The sequence below is a fragment of the Capra hircus genome, chromosome 5, assembly GCF_001704415.2.
Source record: "Capra hircus breed San Clemente chromosome 5, ASM170441v1, whole genome shotgun sequence".
NCBI lineage: Eukaryota > Metazoa > Chordata > Mammalia > Artiodactyla > Bovidae > Capra > Capra hircus.
Window position 1 is genome coordinate 56244649 of NC_030812.1, and position 26911 is coordinate 56271559.

General features: G+C 40.4%; 1 protein-coding gene across 4 annotated transcripts in view; it reads right to left on the reverse strand.

The window, feature by feature from the left end:
* Positions 1–26911, reverse strand: part of RBMS2 (RNA binding motif single stranded interacting protein 2) — a 62984-nt gene that overhangs the window by 34106 nt on the left and 1967 nt on the right. The window lies entirely within an intron of this gene.

Consider the following 26911-nt stretch of genomic DNA (forward strand, 5'->3'; position numbering starts at 1 on the left):
GTCACTTGCTAATTAAAATCTAATGCAAGTAAAACACTGTCTTTATTCTGAAAATAAGGTTCTCAGATCAACTGTTCACTTTGCCTGGTTTAAGAAAATTCACAAATCCTGTATCCATTCATTTGCTATCAAAGTCATCCCCATTCTGAGCCCTTAATTTTATTATCAGCAGAGCCGGAGAAAATTCCACCCCATGTCTAGTGCCCAGCTAAGTTCCTGGCACAGAATATATGCATGGATATTTACTAAAAGGAGTAAAACAAATTTAGGGGGTTTGCTAACTGTGCATCATCTTAATAAACCCCTAAGAAAGTCTCACAGACACATAATCCAGTGGCCTGACATCGAAATTCCTATTACAATACAAATATTGATGATCCACAAGACAAGTTTCTGGAGCCAGTGGTCTCTGGGACATATAACACATCTGATCATTTTTATCTAACACATTATTTCCTGAGTTCTCTCATGTCTCCTAATAAAAGTCCACTTTCCCTGCAAAGTATCAATCTTCCTAATACTCACTCATGAAGCCCTTTGCATTATTTGAATCATTCAATAAATATATGAATGCCGAATATGTGTAAGCTCTGCTTGATGCAGTGGGGACTCATAGGTGAATAAGTGTATAAGTGAAATATTTCATAATAAATTTAAACACATACCCACAAGAAGCCATTGGGATTCCCTGGTGGCTCAGAGGGTAAAGGGACTGCCTACGATGCAGGAGACCCGAGTTCGATCCCTGGGTTGGGAAGATCCCCTGGAGAAGAAAATGGCAACCTACTCCAGTATTCTTACCTGGAAAATCCCATGGAAGGAGGAGCCTGGAAGGCTACAGTCCATAGGGTCGCAAAGAGTCGGACACGAGTGAGTGACTTCACTTTCACAAGAAGCCACTAAGTAATTCACAAACCAGAGCATACAACCTAGATAACTAGCAGAACAAAATGTGTGTGCTTTTTATGGAGATCCAAGAAAAATGGTATGAGAACATGAAAGAAAAACAATTCCTGAGAGAAAAGTTTCTCAAAGAAAATGTTTTGGGTTTTACCTTGAAAAATGAGTAGGACGGTAAACTTTTAAAAGGGAGCCATAGGGAAAATCAAAATCATAATGAGATACAACTTCATATCCACTAGAATGGCTATAATAAAAAGATTATGGCTTTAATCAAAAGTAACTTTGATGGCGACAATAAAAAATAACAAGTGTTGGTGAGGCTGTACTGGAACCCTTGTACACTACTGGTGGGGATGTAAAATGTTGCAGCTGCTCTGGAAGACAGTTTGGCAGTTCCTAAAATAATTAAACACAGAGCTATCACATGACTCATCAATTCCATTCCTACGTATGTACCCAAGAGAACTGAAAACATGTGTCCAACACAAAACCTGTACAAGGATTTCGTAGCAGCATTACCATAGCCCAAAGTGAACACAAATGTCTATCAACTGATAAAAAGGATGAATAAAATGTGGTAATCCACATATGAGCCTATTAGTCATTAAGAAGGAAAGAAATACAGATACACGCTATGATGTGAACCTTGAAAACATGCTAAGTGAAAGAAGGCAATCACAAAATACCACCAATTATATGATTTCATTTATATGAAGAACAGGCAAGTCTTTAGAAACAGAAAGTAGATGAGTGATCACCTATGGCTAGGAGAGGGGGATAATGAAAGAATTGGGAAGTGATGGTTGTGTGAGTGAGGTTTCTTTGGGGGGTTGGTACCGAAAATGCCCTCAAAGTATGGTAATGGATGCATGATTCTGCAAATATATGAAAAGCCACTGAATTGTACCATTTAAATGGGTGAATTGTACACCATGGGAATTATATCTCAATAAAGCTGTTATAAAAATTTCATAGAGAGACTTCCCCAGTGGTCCAGTGATTAAGAATCTGCCTGCCAATGCAGGGAACGCGAGTTCGATCCCCTGTCTGGTAAGATCCCGCAGCTACGCCCGTGCACTCGAGCCTGCCCTCTAGAGTCCGGGAGCCACAACTACCGAAAGCCCGTGCTCCACAACAAGGGAAACCTCTGCAGTGAGAAGCCTGCGCCCGCAGCTGGAGAGCAGCCCCTACTCACCACAGCCAGAGAAAGCCCATGCACAGCAGCACAGTGCCAGCACAGTCAAATACAGAAGCGAATAATTAAAAAATCTTCACAGAGACGGGTGGAGAGGAGAGGACATTCCAACCACTGAAAACGTCCTACAGGCTAGCATGACCTAGCACAGGATTCAGCCTAAGTTGGCATCACCCCACTTCATTTACAGGTAGAGAAGTCTTAAAATTAACATACTTTATTGAAATTCAAGTAAAAATATAAATTAGACATTACATCATATCAGAACAAAAAAGGAGTATTTTCAATAATCCTTCCTTCTGGGAAAAAAGAAAACAGTAACATTAAAAACAAAACAAGGGGCTTCCCTGGTGGCTCAGTGGTAAAGAATCCACTTGACAATGCAGGAGACACAGGTTCGATTCCCGATCCAGGAGGACCCCAAATGCCCAGAAGCAACGAAGGCTGTGCGCCACAACTACTGAGCCTGTGCTCCAGAGCCCGGGAGCCACAACCACGCAGGCCACACGCTGCAACTAACGAAGCCCATGGGCCCTAGAGACCGCGCCTGTGCAACCGGAGAGGCCAAACAACCGCGCCTGTGCAACCGGAGAGGCCAAACAACCGCGCCTGTGCAACCGGAGAGGCCGAACAACCGCGCCTCTGCAACCGGAGAGGCCGAACAACCGCGCCTGTGCAACAGGAGAGGCCAAACAATGAGAAGCCCGTGCAAAACAGCGAGAGGGTAGCCCCTGCTAGCCACCTCGAGGGAAAGCCCGTGCAGCAACGAAGAACCAGCACAGCCAAAAATGAATAAATAAAATTATCAAAAGGCAGTAACAACAGAAAGGTTGCTCTGCAACACGCAGAGCCTAAGCCAGAGAACCCACACCACAGATCTGCCCAACACACCTGGTTTTAAAACCTGACTCTCAGCGCTTCCACTGCTTCTTCTCAGCTCAAGTACGCCTGACACCACCTCCAGCTCCTCATCTCCTCTTTCACGGCTCTTACCGCTATAACAGTAATCTGTTTTCCACATTCCTTTAATGCCAGGGGGAGTTACTCACATCCACACCAGGTGATACTCAAACAAGGTCTTAGGTATAAAATCAACATTTTCAAACCCTAAGTCAAAATAACTAAAGAATCCTCAGTTAATAAAACAATCAAACTTATTGCCCAGGGATCCATCCATTCGCCCTTCCAGATCTGCTTGCCACTCCTGTCCATTTTGCTTTGTGGCTAGGAAGCTGACCATAAAGAGTGTATGAACAGGCTCCCTTGTCCTGTGGATTCCAGTTGGGTTTGGTGAACCAGATACACACCAACAGGATATCAAAGGGCAGGAGGAGAAGGAGATCAGAATATTTCTTTTCCTAGCTCCTTCCCCTGCCAGAATACCATGATTTGACTGCATACTGCTACTGGGGCCCCAAGTTCTCTCCATACAGCTACTCTCAGATTCTGGCAATCTCCCTCAGTTCTTTCCCCCTTTAGATCTACAGTAACGTAAGCTCTGTAATTGCTGGCCATAGGGTACTCTGCTTACTCTCACTGGTTTCCCTAAGTCTCTTTGTAAATAGTATCTTTATTACATCTTTCTCAAATTACTCTGCTTGGGTATGCCATCTGTTTCCTTTTGGGGCCCTGAATGATGAACAAACCATTCTACCTTAAAGACTCAGGTGCAAGGGGATACATACCAGAAACTCTTAAGAAACTGCTTTCTTCAAGACTGGAAAAAGAACCTCCTCACTACTGTAGGCACAGTTTGATGCAGAATTTTGTACTATATCTTTTTGTCTAACAATTAAACAGTATCTTACGTCCTATAACATTTATGATTTCATTTGATCTTCCCAACAACTCTGTGAAGTAGAGCAGGGAATATGTTATTAGTTTCCTTCTAAAACTTAGAAACTGAGTCTTAATTTTATTTCAACATTCCTTTTGGTATGTCACTTCACTTTTTATTAAGCAGAACCAAGTAATGGAAATCCTAAGACGGACAGTATCCAAACCGGTGCAGAGAGCTGAGTAAAACAGTTCTTTACATGACCCTACATCCTTTCGTCTCCCTTCTGAGAAGAGGACAGTTCTAAGTTCCCTGGGAATAGGTAATGTCGAGTCCAAAGGAGAACATTTAAGAAACAAAGGCATTTGAACCATGACCCAAACAAGTTAAGAGTAAAACCTACATAAGACTGGTGCTTACATAGACTGACCAGAGCAAGAGCCGTCAACTGAAATACGTGGACAGCGCTATGGGGGGCACAGCCCTCTCAGGCAGCGAAAGCCCATGCCTATATCCCAAGGAATAACCAACTATGCCATCAGTGTGTAGGTACATGTCACTGTGGCAACATCTCCTATGTACCAGGAAACATAGACAAAAAGCTTAATTTCCAGGACAGGAAAGGGAGCTTTGAAGGTTAAGCAGCTTGTCTGAACATGGCAACCAACTGCTTAGGCAGAACATGGCTGGGACACAACTGAGTCCCCATGGAGCCTGACTCTGCATAACCAAACCCCTCCACTATTCAGCCTAGCTGGTGGATCGGCTGCGTTCAGGAGGAGATAGGGCTGAAGAAGGGACTGCAAGGTGGAAAAGGGTGACAGAGCCTGCAGAGAGGTGTATGTGGCTCTCTTCCACAAAACGGGTGCCTTAGAGAAAAGATGAAGGAAAAGATAACGTCTGCCTAGAGTCTATTTTGTCCTCCCTTGTCTTTTACCCTATTTTCATCATTTGACCCAATTTAATTTTGGTAAGACATACAGAGATCACAAACCCTTAGAAGTTCGGAAACACCAGCATCCTCTTCTTCACCCTTATACTACCCACAGGAAGAATACTTAGATTGGTAGATTAGGGGTCTGGTTTCATCAAGGCTTAAAATCTCAAAGTCATGAAAATATTCTGTTCCTGTGGTCATTAGAGAAATATTTTTGTTTCACCAAACAATAAATACTGGCAACACTACACATTTGAAGGAAGTAGCCTAGCCCAAGAATATGAAAGGTATACGTGCCCAGTCTATCTTCAGATCAAAATAAAATGCATATATGCAACCACCTAGCCCCCCATTAACTAGATCAAATTTAATCTTTATCTATACTGATTTTTACAAATCACAAAGGACTTTGGAAATAATTTTTCAAAGTTTGATATAATACACATAGAACTATCTCTAGAAAGATACACAAGAAGCAGTTAATAATGATGGCCACTAGAAAGACAAACTAGGTACATGGAGGATGGATTGAAAACAGACTTCTTCGTTTCCTTTATACTTGTTTGAATCTTTTATATTTTATAACAAGTCCATACATCTATTATCTATTTAAAAACAACCAAAAGTCTCTTAAAGTCAGACATACTTTTTAAAAAAAAACTAGGATAGAACGTTAAAACACTTGAGTCCATACAGCCTGACTCCTGGACCCACACTCTGATAGTTTCTAACATACCTTGAATTTCAAAAAAGACAGTGATCTGAGTAGAACTACTCCTTAGGAAAGTGTTAACCTAGCTAATCCAATTCATGGTTTAGATCACAATTGGGAATGAGGCAGAAGTTGGAATTAAGGGGTAGAAGTAAGGACTGGTTGCCAAAGTAAGAACTGAAAACCAAAAGCCAATTATAAACAAAGGGTTAAGGTCGCCAAAAGAGGAAGAGAAACTTCTGTAAGTTCTATCTAGTTCCTGGATAGTAATGTGGAGGTTCTGTAAGAATTTTTGTAAGATCTAGTACCCATACCCACATAAAGACATTATTTACAGAACAGCCACAGTATGCTTAACCCATTAACAATATAGAAAAAGGGGAAATCCCTATTCTTTTAGGCTGATTTACTAAAACAAAACAGCTATTTTCCTCTCTCCTTATTACAAAATAGTTTTGATAGAACTTACAGAGCAGAATCTCAGGTTCCTGCTTACTTTTGGTATCCTTTAGAGGTGAAACCAGACCTCTGGGAATACCAGACCACCTGACCTGCCTCTTGAGAAATCTGTATGCAGGTCAGGAAGCAACAGTTAGAACTGGACATGGAACAACAGACTGGTTCCAAATAGGAAAAGGAGTACGTCAAGGCTGTATATTGTCACCCTGCTTATTTAACTTATATGCAGAGTACATCATGAGAAACACTGGACTGGAAGAAACACAAGCTGGAATCAAGATTGCCGGGAGAAATACCAAAAACCTCAGATATGCAGATGACATCACCCTTATGGCAGAAAGTGAAGAGGAACTAAAAAGCCTCTTGATGAAAGTGAAAGAGGAGAGTGAAAAAGTTGGCTTAAAGCTCAACATTCAGAAAACGAAGATCATGGCATTCGGTCCCATCACTTCATGGGAAATAGATGGGGAAACAGTGGAAACAGTGTCAGACTTTATTTTTTTGGGCTCCAAAATCACTGCAGATGGTGATTGCAGCCATGAAATTAAAAGATGCTTGCTCCTTGGAAAAGTTATGACCAACCTAGATAGCATATTCAAAAGCAGAGACATTACTTTGCCAACTAAGGTCCGTCTAGTCAAGGCTATGGTTTTTTCTGTGGTCATGTATGGATGTGAGAGCTGGACTGTGAAGAAGGCTGAGCGCCGAAGAATTGATGCTTTTGAACTGTGGTGTTGGAGAAGACTCTTGAGAGTCCCTTGGACTGCAAGGAGATCCAACCAGTCCATTCTGAAGGAGATCAACCCTGGGATTTCTTTGGAAGGAATGATGCTAAAGCTGAAACTCCAGTACTTTGGCCACCTCATGCAAAGAGCTGACTCACTGGAAAAGACTCTGATGCTGGAAGGTTTGGGGGCAGCAGGAGAAGGGGATGACAGAGGATGAGATGGCTGGATGGCATCACTGACTCGATGGACGCAAATCTGAGTGAACTCTGGGAGTTGGTGATGGACAGGGAGGCCTGGCATGCTGCGATTCATGGGGTCGCAGAGAGTCGGACATGACTGAGCGACTGAACTGAACTGAACTGAGAGGTGAAATTGAAAGAAAATTTAGAATGAGAATAACAGACTTATAGTTTAGCGGCAACCCTCTACTGCCCCTCACTTCTTCCCTTTTTCTAGTCTCCATCCTCTCTCTTACTCCTCTCCATTCTTCTTCCATTTTTTTCCCTTCCTCTCTATCTTTGCTTAGGCTTACTCCTGACAGTTGCATTCAGTGGTATCCTTAATTAACAACTAGCCGGTTGTTAATACAATAGCAGCATTCCTCTTCTTCACCTTTGTACTACCCACGATCCTACTACTAGGCATATATCCTGAGGAAGCCAACACTGAAAAAGACACAAGCACCCCTATGTTCATTGCAACACTACTTACAATAGCTAGGACATGGAAGCAAGCTAGATGTCTGTCTACAGATGAATGGATAAAGAAGCTGTTGTGTATACATACAATGGAATATTACTCAGCCATAAAAAGGAACACATTTGAGTCAGTTCTGATGAGGTGGATAAACCTAGACCCTATTATAGAGAGTGAAGTACCTCAGAAAGAAAAACAAATATCATATACTAACACATTTATGTGGTATCTAGAAAGATGGTACTGATGAAATTATTTGCAGGGGAGCAGTGGAGACAGGACACAAAGAACAGACTTATGGATATGAGGGTGGGAGAGGGACAAAGGAAAGAGTGGAAAGAATATGCAGAGAGTAACACAGAAACATATATCACCATGTGTAAAATAGACAGCCAATGGGAATTTGCTGTATGACTCAGGGAACTCAAACTGGGGCTCTGTAACAACCTACAGGGGTGGTATGGGGAGGGAGGAGGGAAGGAGAGTCAAGAAAGAGGGGACATATGTATACCTATGGTTGATTCATGCTGATGTTTGGCAGAAACCGACACCATACTGTAAAGCAATTATCCTTCAATTTAAAATAAATAAAATTTTTTTTTAATCATCAAAAAATCTACTAGATTAGGGATTTCCCTGGTAGTTCAGTGATTCAGAATCTGCCTTGCAATGCAGGGGACATGGTTTGATCCCTGGTTGGGGAACTAATATTTCACATGCTGCAGGACAACTAAGCCTTTGAACCTGAAGACTGTGCTTTGCAACAAGAGAAGAAACCATAATGAGAAGCCTGCACGCTACAACAAAGCAGCTTCTGCTCCTCACAACTAGAGAAAGCCTGCGTGCAGCGATGAAGACCCAACAGAGCCAAAGACAGACAAACACATAGTGTTTAAAAAATCTACTAGATTTAAGCACTGGTCTGGTACATGAAAATGGAACTAAACTGAGGAATCTGATCATCACCCTCTCTGGGGGAATCACTGACTGCCCACTCCACTGTGCCCTTCCATGTGAATAGACAGACATCAGCATACCATCCCTGGTGGGCAGGCAGCTCTACTCTGGGCATACAGTTGCCTGAAGGGAGCATGCATTCAGCTTTGCTACCTTACCTTACGCACTAGTGAGGTTTCACAGGGGTTGCCTTACAAGGGAGGACCATAGCTTTCTGTTTGGTTTGGCTTTGATCACTGCTTGCACCTAGGTGGAAAAATCTGCCTAATTCTGGCAGTATTAGAAAATTCACTGGCCCACAGATAGGAGGTACCACCTTGAATATCAGTTTTATCAGTAATAAAGGTGTTGGTTTTATTTCCATTTGTCAAACGTTTTTCTTATTTCTCAACTGGAGTGGAGAAGAAGGATGCTTCAAACTGAAACCCTCAAACCCTACCAGTCTTTAAGGGTTAGGCAAGTATTTGGTGGCTGAATTGGAGGCCAGGGTAAAATGTTAGCATGCCTAGCCATACCAATCTACCAATTCTGTAAATGTAAAATAACGGTTTAGTATTAATTAAATTTGGGACAACAAAAAAAATAATTTTCATTTGTAATGTAAGATCTTTATGTTACAAATGAGAAAAAAAATAAGATTCAGTTTTTATATAAGCACTCAATTATTTCACTATTCAATTAGCAATTGAGTAGGGAATGAGTCAATTTCACTAAATGTTTTTTCAAAAAGTGTATTTCTTGTCTATAGAGCCCATTAACTAGCAGAAAGTAGTTAAAACACAGGGTCAAAAATTAAAAGACTGAGGTTTAATTCTACTATTGCCATGTGTGAGCTGTGTGACTTTGGTAAGTTGCTTAAGCATACCTGCAAAATACAGACAGTAACAGCAACTGTGTAATATGATTAGTATGAGGATTAAAATACATACAAATAAAGCAGGCAATGCCAAAGAATGTTCAAACTACTGCACAATTGCACTCATTTCACATGTTAGCAAGGTCATGCTCAAAATCCTTCAAGCTAGGCTTCAACAGTATGTGAACCAAGAACTTCCAGATGTACAAGCTGGACGTAGAAAAGGCAGAGGAACCAGAAGTCAAATTGCCAACATCTGTTGGATCTTAGGAAACAAGGGAATTCCAGAAAAACATCTACTTCTGCTTCACTGACTATGCTAAAGCCTTTGACTATGTGGACCACAACAAACTGTAGAAAATTCTTAAAGAGAATGGAATATCAGACCACCTTATCTGCCTCCTGAGAAACCGTATGCAGGTCAAAAGGCAATACTTAGAACTCCACAACAGACTGGTTCAAAATTGGGAAGAGAGTATATCAAGGCTGTATACTGTCACCCTGCTTATTCAAGTTATATGCAGAGTACATCACGCACAACGCTAGGCTGGATAAAGCCAAGCTGGAATCAAGATTACCGGGATAAATATCAATAACCTCAGATATCGATATGAAGTGACACCTCAGATGACACCATTCTAATGGCAGAAAGCGAAGAGGAACTAAAGAGCCTCTTGATGAAAGTGAAAGAGGACCGTGGAAAAAGCTGGCTTAAAACTCAACATTCAAAAAACTAAGATCATGGCATCTGGTCCCATCACTTCATGGCAAATAGATGGAGAAAAAATGGAAACAGTGACAGACTTCATTTTCTTGGGCTCCAAAATCACTGTGTACGGGAACTGCAGCCATGAAATTAAAAGATGCTTGCTCCTCGGAAGAAAAGCTGTGACAAACCTAGACAGCGTATTAAAAAGCAGAGACATCACTTTGCCAACAAAGGTCCATCTAGTCAAAGCTATGGTTTTTCCAGTAGTCATGTATGGATATGAGAGTTGGACTATAAAGAAGCCTGAGTACCAAAAAATTGATGCTTTCAAACTGTGGTGTTGGAGAAGACTCTTAAGAGTCTCATGGACTGCAAGGAGATCCAACCAGTCAATCCTAAAGGAAATCGACCCCGAATATTCATTAGAAGGACTGATGGTGAAGCTGACACTCCAATACTTTGGCCACCTGATGCGAAGAGCCGACTCATTATAAAAGGCCCTGATGCTGGGAAAGATTGAAGGCAGGAGGAGAAGGGGACGACAGAGAATGAGACGGTTGGATGGCATTACCGACTCAATGGACATGAGTTTGAGCAAGCTCTGGGAGATGCTGAAGACAGGGAAGCCTGGCGTGCTCAGCCCACACGGTCGCAAAGGGCCACAGCTGAGAGACGGAGCAGCAACAGCAGCTCTTACAGTGCTTGAAACATGAAACGAGCTCACATCCGTTCGTTCGGTGAATGCTTCATGCCCACTTTAGAGTACCAGGCACTATGTCAGGTACCAAGAGCAAAACGCTGACTTAAAGACCATCTAGAGACAAAGACGTGAGATGGTCTTGGTCCTAACGGAATTCAGCATTTAGCAGAGGTACAGCCATTAATCAAATAATCACAAAGGAACGGTATAATTACCGAGTGTGATAAATGGGCTAGGGGAAAGAAAGATCAGAAGACTGTGACCTACTTTAGTTATTATAAAGGTGACATTTAAGTGAGACTTCAAGGATAAGCAGAAACCAGTCATTCAGAGAATGAAATAAAAGATCATTCCAGAAAGAGAAACGTGCGAAAGACACAAAGTGAGACTTTCAACTGAATCTGAAAGAAGCAGAAGGCCAGTGACACTTGTGTATAGAAGGATGAAAGTGTAGGAACAAACTTTCAGGCTGTCTTAAAGTGTCTGGCTTTCATTCAACCCTACAGACAGTGAATAATTTTATGTAAGAGAGAAGGTATAAGATCTGATCTAGGTTTTCAAAATACTACTCTGGCTACTACGGAAAGAATAAACAAGAGTAAGACAGGAGGTGAAGTGGCAAGCTCGATTAGGAGGTCACTGTAATAGTCCAAACCAGCAACAATAGAGCCTATAATTGGAGAGATGGCTGTAAAGATGGACAGTTAGCTTGTATAATAAATTAGATGTGGGAAAGTATCATGTCTAGCTTGAGTAACTGGATGGAAGGTGGTATCATTCACTACTACTATAGAGATGGGGGGGCAGAGCCAATTTGAGTACTACAAAGCAATCATCACATTTTGAATACATTAATTTTAATAATCTGTGAGACTTCTAGGAAAAAATACCAATTAAGAAGTTGGATACACAGAGGAGAAGTCTGGTCTAGTAATTATCGGTAAACCTATTAGCATAGTAATAAGTGAAATTTAGGAAGAAGGTATATTTAGAGAGAGGGCAAGAAAGCCTAAAGAACTAAAAACACTCAGAAACTGAGTAGGGTAATTGACAAGAAGGTCAACAGAGGAGGAGGAAAGGGCAAGACCTGAGAAGGTGGTGTTACCAGAAGCAACAAAAGACAGCAATTCAAGAAACGGGGAATGGTCAACTCTAGCAATGCCACTAAGAGGTTATGTAAGTTACAAGACAACAAACAAAACACTAGTTGGATTTGTCAACTTAAAAGTACTATGGACCAGACCAAGCAGAAGAAAGAATCAGTGAGCCTGAAGAGAGATCATCTGAAATTATCCAGCCAGAAGGAAAGAAAACAAAGCCAGAACTAACAGAAATGAAGAAAGCCTATGGGACTTACAGGGCACATTAACAGAAACAATCTGCATACTGCTGGAGTCACAGAAGAAGAGAGGGAGGGAGGGGTAGAAAGCTTATTCAAAAGTAATGGCTGAGAACTTCTCAAATGTGGGGAGAGATGTGAACGGTCCAGGTTCATTAAGCTAAAAGCTCACTTCAAAATGTCAATCCAAAATTACCTTCTCCAAGATGCATTACAGTAAAACCATCCCATGTGCCACAGAGCAACTAAGCCCACGCACCATAACTACTGAGACCTGCACACCCTGGAGCCCATGCTCGGCAACGAGAGAGGCCACTGCAATTAAAAGTCCACGCACCACAACTAGAGCAACGAACCTCCACTCGCCACAACTAGAGAGAGCCCACGCGCAGCAACAATGACCCACTGCAGTCAAAGAAATAAATACATAAACAAAAAAACTTTTTTTTTTAAGTCAGAAAAAAAAATGTCTCTCATACAGGAAAGTCTCCATAAGGCTACGAGTTGATTTCTCCTCAGAAATATTGCATGCCACGCGTGAATGGGACGATATATTCAAAACGCTGAAAGAAGAAAAAAAAAAAAGCAAAACAAGAAATACTTTACCCAACAAAGTTGTCCTTCAGAGGTGAAGGTGAAATAAAGACTTTCCCTAACAAAAGTTGAGAGTTCACCACCACTTAACCTGCCTTAACAAGAAATGCTGAAAAGAATTCTTCAATCTGAAAAGAAAGGATACCAACTAATAACATGAAAATACACAACACACTGATAAAGGTAAGCACAGATTCAGAATACTCTAGTATCATAATATTAACTACTTAACTCTGGTATAGAAATTAAAGGAGAAAAGTATTAAAATAGCTATAGCTACAATAATTTGTTAATGGATACACAATATAAAAGGATGTAAACTGATATGAAAAACATAAAATGGGGGGGAGGTAAAGGGGTAGATTTTGTATGCAATCAAAGTTAAGTTGTTATCAGCCTAAAAATAGATTGTCACACCTGTAACATGTTTCAGGTGAGCCTGACGGTAACAACAAAACAAAAACCTATAATAGATATATGTAAGATAAAGAGAAGGGAATCAAAGTACATCATATCAGAAATCATCAATTTCAAAATAAGACAGTAAGAGAGGAGAGGAAGAAAGGAACTACAAGATGGCCAGAAAACAATTAACAAGATGGCAGTAATAAGTCCTTAGCTTGTGTCAGTTGCTCAAGTTGTGTCCAACTCTTTGCAACCTCATGGACTGTAACCCACCAGGCTGCTCTATCCATGGGATTTCCCAGGTGAGTATACTGGAGTGGGTTGCCATAAAAAGTCCTCACTGAGTTATAATTACTTTAAATGCAAACAGATTAAATTCTCTAGTCAAAAGGCAAGAGTGAAGAGTGGCTGAATGGATTTTTAAAGAAGGCCTAATGTTTATGCTGCCTACAAAGACTCACTTTGCTACAAGGACACACATAAGAACAAAATGAAGGGCTGGAAAAAGATATTCCATACAAATGGAAACCAAAATAAAGCAAGGATAACTATACTTATATCAGGGGAAAAATATGTCAAAAACTGTAACGAGACAAAGAAAGTCATTATATGATTATAAGAGTGTCAATTCATCAAGAGGATTTACAGCACTGGAAGGATTGATGCTGAAGCTGAAACTCCAATACTTTGGCCACCTGATACAAAGAACCGACTCACTGGAAAAGATCTTGATGCTGGGAAAAACTGAAGACAGGAGGAGAAGGGAACGACAGAGGATGAGATGGCTGAATGGCATCACTGACTTGATGAACATTAGTTTGAGAAAGCTCTGGGAATTGGTGATGGACAGGGAAGCCTGGCATGCTACAGTCCATGGAGTCGCAAAGAGTCAGACATGACTGAGCAACGGGACTAAACTGAAAATATTAAGAGGACCTAAACATCAGAGCACCTAAAATATTAAGCAAATATTAACAGATCTGAGGGGAGCAACAGACAATACAATAATAGCAGAGGATTTCAATATCCCACTTTCAATAATGAACAGATCACCCAGACAGAAAATCAATAAACAATGGACTTGAACTATACTTTAGATCAAATAATCTAACAACATAGTCTTCCATCTAAAAATAATAGATTACATCTTCTTTTCAAGTGCACCTGGAACATTCTCCAGGATAGAGCACATGCGGTCACAAAAAGTCTCAGTAAATTTAAAAATATTGTAACTATACCGAGTATCTTTTCTGACCAATATGGTATAAACTAGTAATAAACAACAGATGGAAAATGGAAAATTCACGAATGTGTGGAAATTAAACACACCCCTGAACAACCAATGGGTCAGAGATGAAGTAAAAAAAAAATCTTGAAACAAAAGTGGAAACACAACATACAAAAACCCATGGGATGCAGCAAAAATAGAGCACAGAGGGAAGTTAATGCACATGTTAAGAAGAAAAAAAAAATCTCAAACTACCTCATGAAAAAGAAGGACATATTAAGGCCAAAGTTAGAAGAAAGAGGGAGGTAACAAAGATCAGAGCAAAAATAAATAAAATCAGGAATAGAAAGACAAAAATAAATAAAATCAGGAATAGATAGACATTAGTTTTTTTAAAAAGATAAAATTGGCAAGCCTTTAGCTAGACTTACAAGGAAAGAGGACTCAAAGAAATAAAATTTAAAATGAAAGAGGAGATATCACAAAAACACAGAGGATCATAAGACACAATCATATGCCATCAAGTTGGACAACCTAGAAGCAATGAATAAATTCCTAGAAATGTATGATCTACCAAGTCTTGGTAATAAAAAATAGAGAAAATCTGAACAGACTAATAAGGAGACTGACAATCTCCAGCACTAGATGGCTTCACAAGTGAATTCTACCGAACATTCAAAGAATTAACACCAATACTCAAACTCTTCCAAAAAACTCAATAGACAGGAACACTCCCAAACTCAGTTCACGAGACCAACATCAACCCTGATACCAAAGCCAGATGAGGATACTACAAGAAAACAACAGGCCAACATCCATGACGAGGATAAATGCAAAAATTCTTAATAAATACTACCAAAACAAATTCAACGGCACGTTAAAAGGATGATATACCAAGATCAAGTCTTTTTTAATACTTATTTATTTTTGGCTGTGCGGGGTCTTCGTTGCTGCAAGCAGGCTTTCTCTAGTTGCCGTGCACAGGCTTCTCATCATGGCGGCTTCTCTTATTTCAAAGCATGGGCTCCAAGAGTGTGGGCTTCCATAGTCGTGGAGGATGGGCTCGTTTGCCCCACAGCTGTGATATCTTCCTGGACCAGGGATCCAACCACTGTTCCTTGCATTACGAAGTGGATTCTTAACCACTGGACCACTAGGAAGCCCCAAGGACACCTTTTATTATTGAGATTGCTTTCTGTTTTGTTTGAACATTTGAAAGAATTTAGTCTTAAATGGGGCTTCCCAATTGGCACTAATGGTAAAGAACCCACTGAAGGAGATGTAAGAGATGTGTGTTCAATCCCTGGATGGGAAATATCTCCTGGAGAAGGGCAATGGCAACCCACTCCAGTTTTCATGCCTGGAGAATCCCATGGACAGAGGAGCCCGACAGGCTATAGTGGGTCCATAGGGTCACAAAGAGTCAGACATGACTCATGCAACTTAGTACCCACGCAGTCTTAAACACTTTCTGATTTAAAAATTTTAGGACTTCCCTGGTGGCTCAGTGGTAAAGAATCTGCCTGCCAATGGAGGAGACACAGATTTGATCCCTGGGCCAGGAAGATCCCACACGCCAAGGAGCAACTAAGCCCGTTAGCCACAACTACTGAGCCTGTGCTATAGCCCCGGGAAGCCACAACTGCATGTCTAGAGCCCGTGCTCTGCAACAAGAGAAGTCACTGCAATGAGAAGCCTGTGTGCTCCACCTAGAGAGCAGCCCCCAGGCACCACAACTAGAGAAAAGCCTGAGCAGCAACAAAGACCCGCTCAGCCAAAAATAAGCAAATAAAATTAAATTTCAAAACCCTTTACAAATTTTTTAAAACTTTAACTTTTATGTATCAAGATGCTTTTTTCTCTTCATTGTAGAACTTGTTTATAAAAATTCACTTCCTGAAAGAGAAGTATTTGCAAATCATATACCTGACAAGGTATTAATATTCGAAATATATAAAGAACCCCTAAAACTCAATAACAACAAAAAAATCCCACTTTAAAAATGGGCAAAGGGCTTCAGTATTTCTCCAAAGAAAACATACAAATGACCAATAAGCACTTGAAAAGATGATCAACATCACTAATCATTAAACAAATACAAATCAAAATTATAATGAAATACCTTCTCACACCCATTAGGATGGCGGCTATCAAAAAAATGGAAAATAAGTGTTGGCAAGGATTCGGAGAAATCAGAACTTGTGCACTACTGGTAGGAACATAAAATGGTATAGCCACTAAGGAAAATAATACGGTAATTCCTCAAAAAATTAAAAATAGAATTACCATATGATCCAGCAATTCCAACTCTGGGAATATACCCAAAAGAACTGAAAGCAGAGTCTGAGGAGATATTTATACACCCAAGTTCACAGAAACACTATTCACAATAACCAAAGGAAGGAAGTAACTCAGGTATCTCTCACAGATGAATGGATACACAAAATGTGGTATGTACATTCAATGTAATATTACTCAGCCTTATAAAGCAAGGAAACCTGACATATGTTACAACATGGATGAACTTTGAGGACATTATGCTAAGTTATATAAGTCAATCACAAAAAGACAAATACCGTATGACTACATTTATACGAAGTACTTAGAGAACTCATAAAAGACAGAAAGTAGAATAGTGGTTGCCAATAGTTTGTGGGGAGGGGAGAATGGGGGAGCCGTTTAATAGGGTAATTTCAGTTTTGCATGATGAAGAGTTCTACTAGAGATGGGCTGCACAATGTGAATGCATCCTACTTAACACCATTACACTGTATACTTAAAAATCGATAAGATGGCAAATTTTGGTGTATATATTTTACAATTAAAAGATAAAAAGAGCAAATATTGAGAAAAAGAGTGGAATGTAATGAAGCAGAGATTTTAGAGGAACTACTTTTTCAAGAAGGTAGATTATAAAAAGGATTATAAAAGGATCAGAAAAATGGGACAGTAACTGGCAGAAGAAATGGGATCAAGCAGGGTTTCCATTGTTTTAAGATGAGAGAAACTATAAGTTTGTTTATATGCATACAGGAAGAAAAAGAATGGAATCATATCTTCCATGGGTAATTTTAATGATCATTTACTATGTAGCACGCATTAATTACTAAGAGTCCAATAAAGTAGGTACTAGTGTATTATGTTATTAGTTATGGGGCTGTAGGAGAAAGAGAACAGTCATGGATAAGTGAAGAAGTTCGGCTTGAACACCTGGAAAAATGAAATTTACAGTAAATTTACATTTACTTAGATGGAGAAGACAGTGAGAAGGACAGCTGCGGCAGAGTAAGAAGGAAGAAGGCAGGCAGGAGCTCTGTTCTAAACACGTTAAATTTGAAATGTCTGATAAACATCTAAATGGAGATGTGATGTTAGAATATGAATCTGAATTGTAGGAAGGCAGTCCAGGTTGAAATCTAATTTGAGATTTGTCATCCTATGGGTGATTTTTTTTTTAACTTAAGGATAGATGATTTACAGTGCTGTGGTAGTGTTAGGTATACAGCAAAGTGATTCAGTTATACATGTGTGCGTGTGTGCTTAAGTCGCTTCAGTCATGTCCAACTCTTAGTGATCCCGTGGACTACAGCCCGCCAGGACCCTCTGTCCATGGGATTCTCAGGCAAGAAGACTGGAGTGGGTTGCCATGCCCTCCTCCAGGGGATCTTCCTGACCCAGGAATCAAACCCACATTTCCCACACCACTGGCACACTCATTACCCACTGAGCCACCTGGGAAGCCCTGTCATATATATATGTATGTATATAGTCTTTTTCAGATTTTCCATTAGATATGGATAATATTTAAAGCTATGAGGCTCAATAAAATTATGAATGGAGAAGTGCAGATAGAAAAGAAACTCAAGGACTGAGTCCTGGGCATCTCCCAAATGAGATCAGGAAAATTAGGAGGAACCAGCAAAGAAGCCTGCAGAGAAAAGGCCACAGATGCTAGAGAAACAGGAGGGTATGGTGGTCTGTAAACCAAATGAAGAAAGTGTTTCAAGCAATTGTGTGATCAAATGTGTCAAGTGTCGACAACAGATTAAGTAAGATGAGGGTTATGAACTGACCACTCAGGAAAATGGAAAGTCATTGCAGACCTTTGTAAAAGCAGTTTTGGTGGAGCGTTGGGAATAAAAGTCAAATTAGATTGAATTTAAGCGAGAATGAGAGGTATGACATTTTCAATAAGTAGAGAGGCTATGAATCTACAATAAATTTTATATCGCTTATGGAAACAACAGTAGTATACTTAGAAAGCAATTTAGCATTATCTCTTTTTAGACTGGGGTTTCCAAGGAGGCACAGTGGTAAAGAATCCGCCTGCCAGTGCACAAGATGAAAGAGACTCAGGTTCTACCCCTGGGTCAGGAAGATCCCCTGGAGTAGGAAATGACAACCCACTCCAGTATTCTTACCTGGAAAATTCCACCGACAGAGGAGCCTGGCGGGCTACAGTCCATGGGTCTCAAAGAATCAGACACGATTGAACATGCACATGTATTTTAATTTTTTTGGCCACACTATTGGGCATGCAGGATCTTAGTTCCTCCACTAAGGATCCAAGCCATGCCCCTTGCAGTCTTAACCACTGGACCACCAGGGAATTCTCCAGCATCATCTCTTAAAAGCCAACATTCACAAACTATGCTCCACAACCCCACTCCTACGTATAAACTTCAAAGAAATTTTTACACAACTGTGCCACATATATGATAATATTCTGAGCAGCTATGTTAGGAACAGCAAAAACAAACAAGCCTGGAATAGTCCAAAAGCGCACTGGTGGAAGAATGGATAAATTATGGTATATTCACAAAATGAAATATTATACAACAAGAAAAAATGAATAAAATATACAACATGAATGAATCATGAAGATGTAATACTGAATGGAAACAAACAAACAGAAGACTGTTGCAATAAGACAATAAAGCAGAGGTTGACAGCACAGATTAGGAGCCAGCGATCTGAGTTCACATCCCAGCTGGGCCATTCACTAGAAACGTGATTATTAAGCTCTCTATAGTGCATTTTTTCTCATCTGTGACTCAGGGAAAATAATCATGAAACTGTCATGAGGATTAAATTATATATGTAAAGCACTTAGAACAATGTAAAAAAGCAAACTAAACACGATTTTAAACTATTTTTAAAAAGCAATAGAATGATAAATATAAAATTTAAGAGTAGTTACCTTTTTTTTTTTCGAATTTTTGTTTTTTTAATTTTTTTCACTTTATTTTTTTTAATTTTTATTTTTACTTTATTTTACTTTACAATACTGTATTGGTTTTGCCATACGAGTAGTTACCTTTAGAAGGGAGGTAGGCAGTGGGATGGTGAAAAACTCCTACGTGTATGTAATTTACAGGCAATGATCATAGTTCCTAAGTTGGAAGATGGGTTTACAGGTGTTCCTCTTTTTAAACTATTTTGCTTACTTCTGGCTGGGCTGGGTCTTTGCCGCTGCGAGGGCTTTTCTCCAGCTGTGGCGGGCGGGGTCTGCTCCCTAGCAGTAGCAGCGCGTGAGCTCTCATTGTGGTGGTTTCTCTTGTTGTGGAGCACAGGTTCTAGGGTGTGTGGACTTAAGGAGCTGCAGCTTGTGGGCTCAGTTGTTGCATCTCCTGGGCTCAAGAGCACAGGCTTAGTAGTTGTGGCATATGGGATCTTCCTGGATTAGGGATCAAACCCACGTCTCCTGCATTGGCAGGCGGATTCCTTACCACTGAGCCACCAGGGAAGCCCACAGGTGTTCCTCTTATTACTATGATTTATCAGCTTCAGTTCAGTTGCTCAGTTGTATCCGACTCTTTGCGACCCCATGGACTGCAGCACCCCAGGATTCCCTGTCTATCACCAACTCCCAGAGCTTACTCAAACTCATGTCCATTGTGTCAGTGATGCCACCCAACCATCTCATCCTCTGTCATCCCCTTCTCCTCCTGCCTTCAATCTTTCCCAGCGTCAGGGTCTTTTCAGATGAGTCAGCTCTTCACATCAGGTGGCCAAAGTACTGGAGTTTCAGCTTCAACATCAGTTCTTCCAATGAATATTCAGGAATGATTTCCTTTAGGATGGACTGGTTGGATCTCCTTGCAGTCCAAGAGACTCTCAAGAGTCTTCTCCAACACAGTTCAAAAGCATCAGTTCAGTACTCAGCTTTCTTTATAGTCCAACTCTCATATCCGTGCATGATATGCTTTATAGTTACATGTAATCTTGTTATTAAATAATATATTAAAGATAATAAAAGAGAAGTAATGGAAGGAAATAAATTGGACACAGCTAGTATATATAACTCTTAAAAAAATTATTTCAAGATAGTTTATATAAAGGGAAGAAGAAAAATGGAACAGCAGCTGAAGGGAGACATGGCACCAAGAGAAAGGGTTTTGTTTTTTTTCTTTTAATAAAAGAAATGACAGTCTATTTACATAGGTCCTAGCACATTCTGGAGCTATTTAATGAATGTGAGTACGATGAACAAATAAATAGCAAAAGGCCATTCCAAAAGGAAGGAACAACAACAAGAAAGCATCAGAGGCTGAATACTACCCGAAGCACAAAGGCAACAGAATCAGAGAATGGGATATTTGGAAAGTATCAAGTAACTGATCATGAACCTTTTTAATTATGTTTTGGCTTCTGTATCTCCCACCTTTAAGAAAATTCTCCCCACATACCACTATCTTCTTCCAGCCTTCATCTCATTTCTCTGCTCCCCATCTTTTTAAAATAACTTGGGACTTCTCTGGCGGTCCAGTGGCTAAGATTTCATGCTCCCAATGCAGGGGGCCCGGGTTTGATCCCTAGTTAGGGAACTAGATCCCACATGTCACAGCTAAGACCCAGCACAACCAAATTAAAAATTATAAACAAATATTTAAAAATAAAATAACAACTTTATTAAGATATAATTTACATACCATGTAATTAACCCATTTAAAATATAATTTCAATGGTATTTGGATCACTATAATCAATTTTAGAACATTTTCATTACCCCCAAAAGATACCCCACTGCTGCTGCTGCTAAGCTGCTTCAGCTGTTTCCGACTCTGTACAACCCCATAGGCGGCAGCCCACCAGGTTCTGCCGTCCCTGTGATTCTCCAGGCAAGAATACTGGAGTGGGCTGCCATTTCCTTCTCCGATGCACAAAAGTGAAAAATGAAAGGGAAGTCGCTCCATTGTGTCCAACTCTTAGCGACCCCATGGACTGCAGCCTACCAGGCTCCTCTGTCCACGGGATTTTCCAGGCAAAAGTACTGGAGTGGGGTGCCATTGCCTTCTCCCAATACCCATTACCAGTCACTTTTCTTTCCCGCCGAACTCTCCTACTCCATCTCTAGGCAACTGCTAGTCTCCTTCCTCTCTCTCTGATTCTGGACATTTCATATAAATGAAAGCATCAAATACAGCTGATCCTCGAACAACACAGATTTTAATCCACTTACATGTGGATTTTCTGCTATTGGTTTAATCTGAGGATGCAGATCTATGGATATGGAGGAGTCATGGATACGGAGGATCAAATATAGCTTATATGTGGATGTTCAACTGCACAGGGCTGGTGTTACAAGCCCCACGATGTTCAAGGGTCAAATGTATGTGGTCTTTCGTGACTGGCTTCTTTCACTAACATAATTTTTTCAAGGTTCTTCCGTTTTGTAGACTGTATCAGTACCCTATTACTTTTTCTTTTTTTGGCACATCACACGGCAGGTAGGATCTTAGTTCCCCAAGCAGAGATCAAACCCATGCCCTGGAGTCCTAACCAGTCGACTTCCAGGGAAGTCCCAGTACTCTTACTACTTTTTAATCACTGAATAAAATCCAAAATTCCACTGTATGGGTAAATATAGTATTTTACTTATCCATTCATCAGTTGATGGCTATATGGATTGTTTCCACTTTTTGGCTATAATGAATAATGCCGTTATGAACACTGATGTACAAGCTTTTTGTGTGGACATTGTTTTAATTTCCCTTGGGTATATACCTAGTTCAGTTCAGTTGCTCAGTCGTGTCTGACTCTTTGCGACCCCATGAATCGCAGCACGCCAGGCCTCCCTGGCCATCACCAACTCCCGGAGTTCACTCAAACTCACGTCCATCAAGTTGGTGATGCCATCCAGCCATCTCATCCTCTGTCGGCCCCTTCTCCTCCTGCCCCCAATCCCTCCCAGAATCAGAGTCTTTTCCAATGAGTCAACTCTTTGCCTGAGGTGGCCAAAGTACCGGAGTTTCAGCTTTAGCATCATCCCTTCCAAAGAAATCCCAGGACTGATCTCCTTGCAGTCTAAGAGACTCTCAAGAGTCTTCTCCAACACCACAGTTCAAAAGCATCAGTTCTTCGGTGCTCAGCTTTCTTCACAGTCCAACTCTCACATCCATACATGACCCCTGGAAAAATCATAGCTTTGACTAGACGGACCTTTGTTGGCAAAGTAATGTCTATACAGAGTGTGTTTAACCTTTTAAGGAACCGCCAAAATCTTTTTCAAAGCAGCTGCACCATTTTACATTCCCATCAGCAGGTTATAAGAGTACAATTACACCACGCTATTATTTGTGTTTTTGATTACAACCATCCTTGTGGGTGTGAAGTGGTATCTCACTGTGGGTTTGATTTCCTTGATGGCTAATGATGCTGGACATCTTTTCATGGCTATTTGTAGATCTTCTTTGATGAAATATCTATTCAGACATTTTGCCTGTTTTTTTAATTTTTTTCCTGCACTTTCATCTTAATCCAAATTCTTAAAAGATCAGTCCATATTTACCATCTATACTTCCTTACTTTCGTTCACTCAACAACCCACTCCAACCCTGCTTTTACTCCTCAATCTGAAATTGCTTGTTAAAGTCACCAACCACCTCTCCACTGACAAAATCGTGACTATTCATCAGTCTTCATCTTCCAGGATTAACTCTTAAGGTTTGCACATCTGCATTTTAATTCTAGCTGACTTTTTTTGGCCACACTGCACACACACAGCATGTGGGATCTTAGTTCTCTAACCAGGGACTGAAACCGGGTGTCCTGCATTGGAGATGCACAATCTTAACCACTGGTCCACCAGAGAAGTCCCTGACTTCTGATTTATATTTTCTTCTGTTTTGTTTCTTTTCTATATTTTTCTGTCTTACCGCATATTTTCTTAGGAGATTAGAAATGGAAGCCAACAACCAAAGAGTACTGCCAGAGAACTGCAGATAACACAGCTGGTTCAAGCAGAGTCAGTGTAATGACAACATGCAGGGGAGGTGGGGAGATAAGGAAAGCTGGCCCAACGGTGGGCAGGCACTAGGCTAAGCAGGTAATATACACCCATCCAGCAATGCGGGAGACTCAGGTTTGATCCCTGGGTCAGGAAGATCCCCTGGAGAAGAAAACGGCAACCCACTCCAGGATTCTTGCATGGAAAATCACATGGATGGAGGAGCCTGGCGGGCAACACACAAAAATTCTCTCTCCCTGTTAGGAGTATGAACAATTCTAATATTGCTTCCCACTTTCTGCTCTCCTGAGTAAACTCTTCCAAAAACCTTCAGGTAACTCAGACTTCTTAAAGAGTGAAAATCTGGCAATGCCCACCAGCCAGTTCGCTCTCATCACGGCCTCTACTCCTCCAGCCCGCCCCACTCCCCGCAACTCCCCACCCCAATATGGCCTTCAATATGTTAAGATCAAGAAGAAATAGAAATTTATGCAAAACAGGTCAGGGAAGGCAAATTATCCCAAGTTAAACAAAGTCTCTTTTCTTTTTTTCCAAAGGGAATGGTTGTTGATGCTGTGAGGAGTTAACTTATAATAACACATGCCAGGAAGATGATGTCAGGGAAGGTGTGGTTAGGCTCTTTACAAGTCTGAAATTCCTTTACTCACAAACACTTCCTCTTTCAGTCTCACCTATACACAAATCTCTCTACTGAGGCAACTCTTTCAAAAGTTGAAGGAAGTGTTGAGACCTTAGAACTCTGATCTTTTTACCTTTAGTCTTCTCTTTTTTTTCTTTAAGAACTAAGAATAATTAAGATAGATTTTTTTAATACCATAATTTTTCAGAATCTCTCTTTGAAATTCACATTTTCTCCTTTCTATGATTTAGAATTCTCCAGGCAAGAATACTGGAGTGGGTTGCCATTTCCTTCTCCAGGGGATCTTCCCGACCCAGGGATCAAACCAGTATCTCCTGACTTGGCAGGCAGATACTTTACCACTGAGCCACCAGGGAAGCCCTTGTGATTACTCAATTCCATTAAAAAGAATGGATATTCAACAGTACATCCTGAGAAAGAATGTATGTGCCTTTACCAGGCATTATACGTTTGTTCATTGTATACCTGTATTTACAACAGCCAAGAAAGAATAAGAAAACTGTAATTGTCCTTGGCTCCTCGGGAAACAACTTCTCTGATAAAATACACAAATATGTTTCAAAATAAAACATTCCTTTTTTTTTTTCTGAATTGCAGGACTTACACGATTTGAGTTCCCTGGCCAGGGACTGAACCCCAGCCATGGCAGTGAAAGCGCTGAGTCCTAACCACTGGACTGCCAGGAAAGTCCCCAAACAATTCTACTTTTAAAAGACATTAAATAAAAATTAATGGAGTTACAAAAGTGCTGTACAAATAAATCTTTTCAAACTGAGCTCACTCAAGATATTCCACTAACCAGAAGTGACAACTACAGTAAATTATGATACAAAAATACTCCTTAGAGAAAACAGATCTCTACAAATCTGTGACTTACAGATTTTGGTACAACAAAATGATGGAAAAGAAAAGCAGATATTTATAATGCGTACCTTCTCAGAAATTTAGAATTTTATTTCAGCTTTTCAAATGTTCCAGAGATCTCCAAAACTTTGTAGACTTGTCCTACCTGACAAACTTAGGTATTAATAGAAATGGTAAATAAGCCAATGTCAAAATTAAAACTTTAACTTGTCATTGAAAAGAGTCTGGTAGAATAGACAAAGCAAGCTGCTACTAATTACTTCCCTTACCGGGTGGGATTTAGGTAACTTCAGGACATGAAGGGAAGATATTTTGTTTTATATACCTCTTGATGCTTAAATTTTAAAAATAAATACATCTTATGTTTATTACTAAAAACTAACAACTTATTTAAAAAACTAACCTTCAGTATATAAACAGCCAAATTACATGATCAGATTCACTCAAAACATTCTTTTCAAAAAATGAACACATTAAGCTGTACACATCAACAAAAAGACAAACAGTAACGTACTAATCACTGCATTTAAATAGGCCCAATACCTACAAACCTACATATACACACAAGTTGTCATAGTCACAAAGTGATGTCATCATAACGCTGACCTATAGGAACCCAAAGAACATTTGACAAATAGCCTGAGTAATTACGATCTACCCCAACCCAGGTTTCTTAATGCGCTTCTCAAACCTTACAAGTTATCAGAAAGAGATATACTTGAACCCCAGTCCACAATAATAACCCTTGTCCCCTACATCAGTGGTCCCCAACCTTTCTGGCACCAGGGCCCGGTTTTGTGAAAGATAATTTTTCCACAGATGGGCGTGGGGAATGGTTTTCGGATGATTCAAGAGCATTACATTCATTGTGCACTTTATTTCTATTATTTCTACATCAGCTCCACCTCAGGGCATCAGGCATTAGATCCCAGGGGTTAGGGACCCCTGCCCTACAATATCCTAGATTTAGAAGCTGGTTAAATGTTTCCTATACAACAAGGGGAAAAGGAAGTACAGAGCTAAGAAACAAGAATACTTTAGATATCATCAAATACATGGGTACTAATAGGAAAAAAACAATTTCTGGAATTCATTTTACTGTATTTTAACGGGTAATCTGAGAGACTTGGAGGGAAAAATTAGGAAGGAAACTTTTATATAGTACTATACAAGATTTGAAGAGAATAAAGACAGATGAGCTATCCCTCTGTCAAAATCATATTGATTTATGTGTGTATATAAAATTGATAACATATGAACCCATATTTCCTAAGGATATAAAATGTGTGTGTGTGCGTGTGTGTGTGCGCACGCACGTGTGTGTTAGTTACTCAGTCATATCCGACTCTTTGCCACCCCACGGACTGTAGTCCACCAGGCTCCTCTGTCCATGGAATTCTCCAAGCAAGAATACTGGAGTGGATTGCCATTCCCTTCTCCAGGGGATCTTCCCGATCCAAGGATCAAACTCTGGTCTCCTGCACTGCAGGCAGATCTTTACTGTCTGAGCCCCCAGGGAAGCAATGACAGAATGAATAGCATATAAACTAACACCAGGTGTTTCGGTTCCAAACATTTACCCACTGCCTTCATCAGATACTTTGTTCACCTATATCAGTCTCGTTAGGTATATAAGAAAGAATCAAGAATCCCTTCCTACGCCCCAACAATCCATCAAATGAACAAAATATCCTAAAATATATACGGCACCTTTTTTTCTACAAAGAACAGCTAGAAAATCAAGACAGAGGGTAAAGGGTCTTTCTGCTACAGCATAAAGTTTCTCCTAGTCAGCACTGTGTGCACTGAAATGCCAAGAAACTGCCCAAGATATTCCTTGGCAACTGTGGGCACAACTGTACACCTCTCCCCAGACTGCCCCTGTGCCCAAGCATAGCACAACTCTCTGGCAGCTGTGGGTTAATCAAAAAGACTTCAAAGATGCCTGCTGAGCTTGGCTAT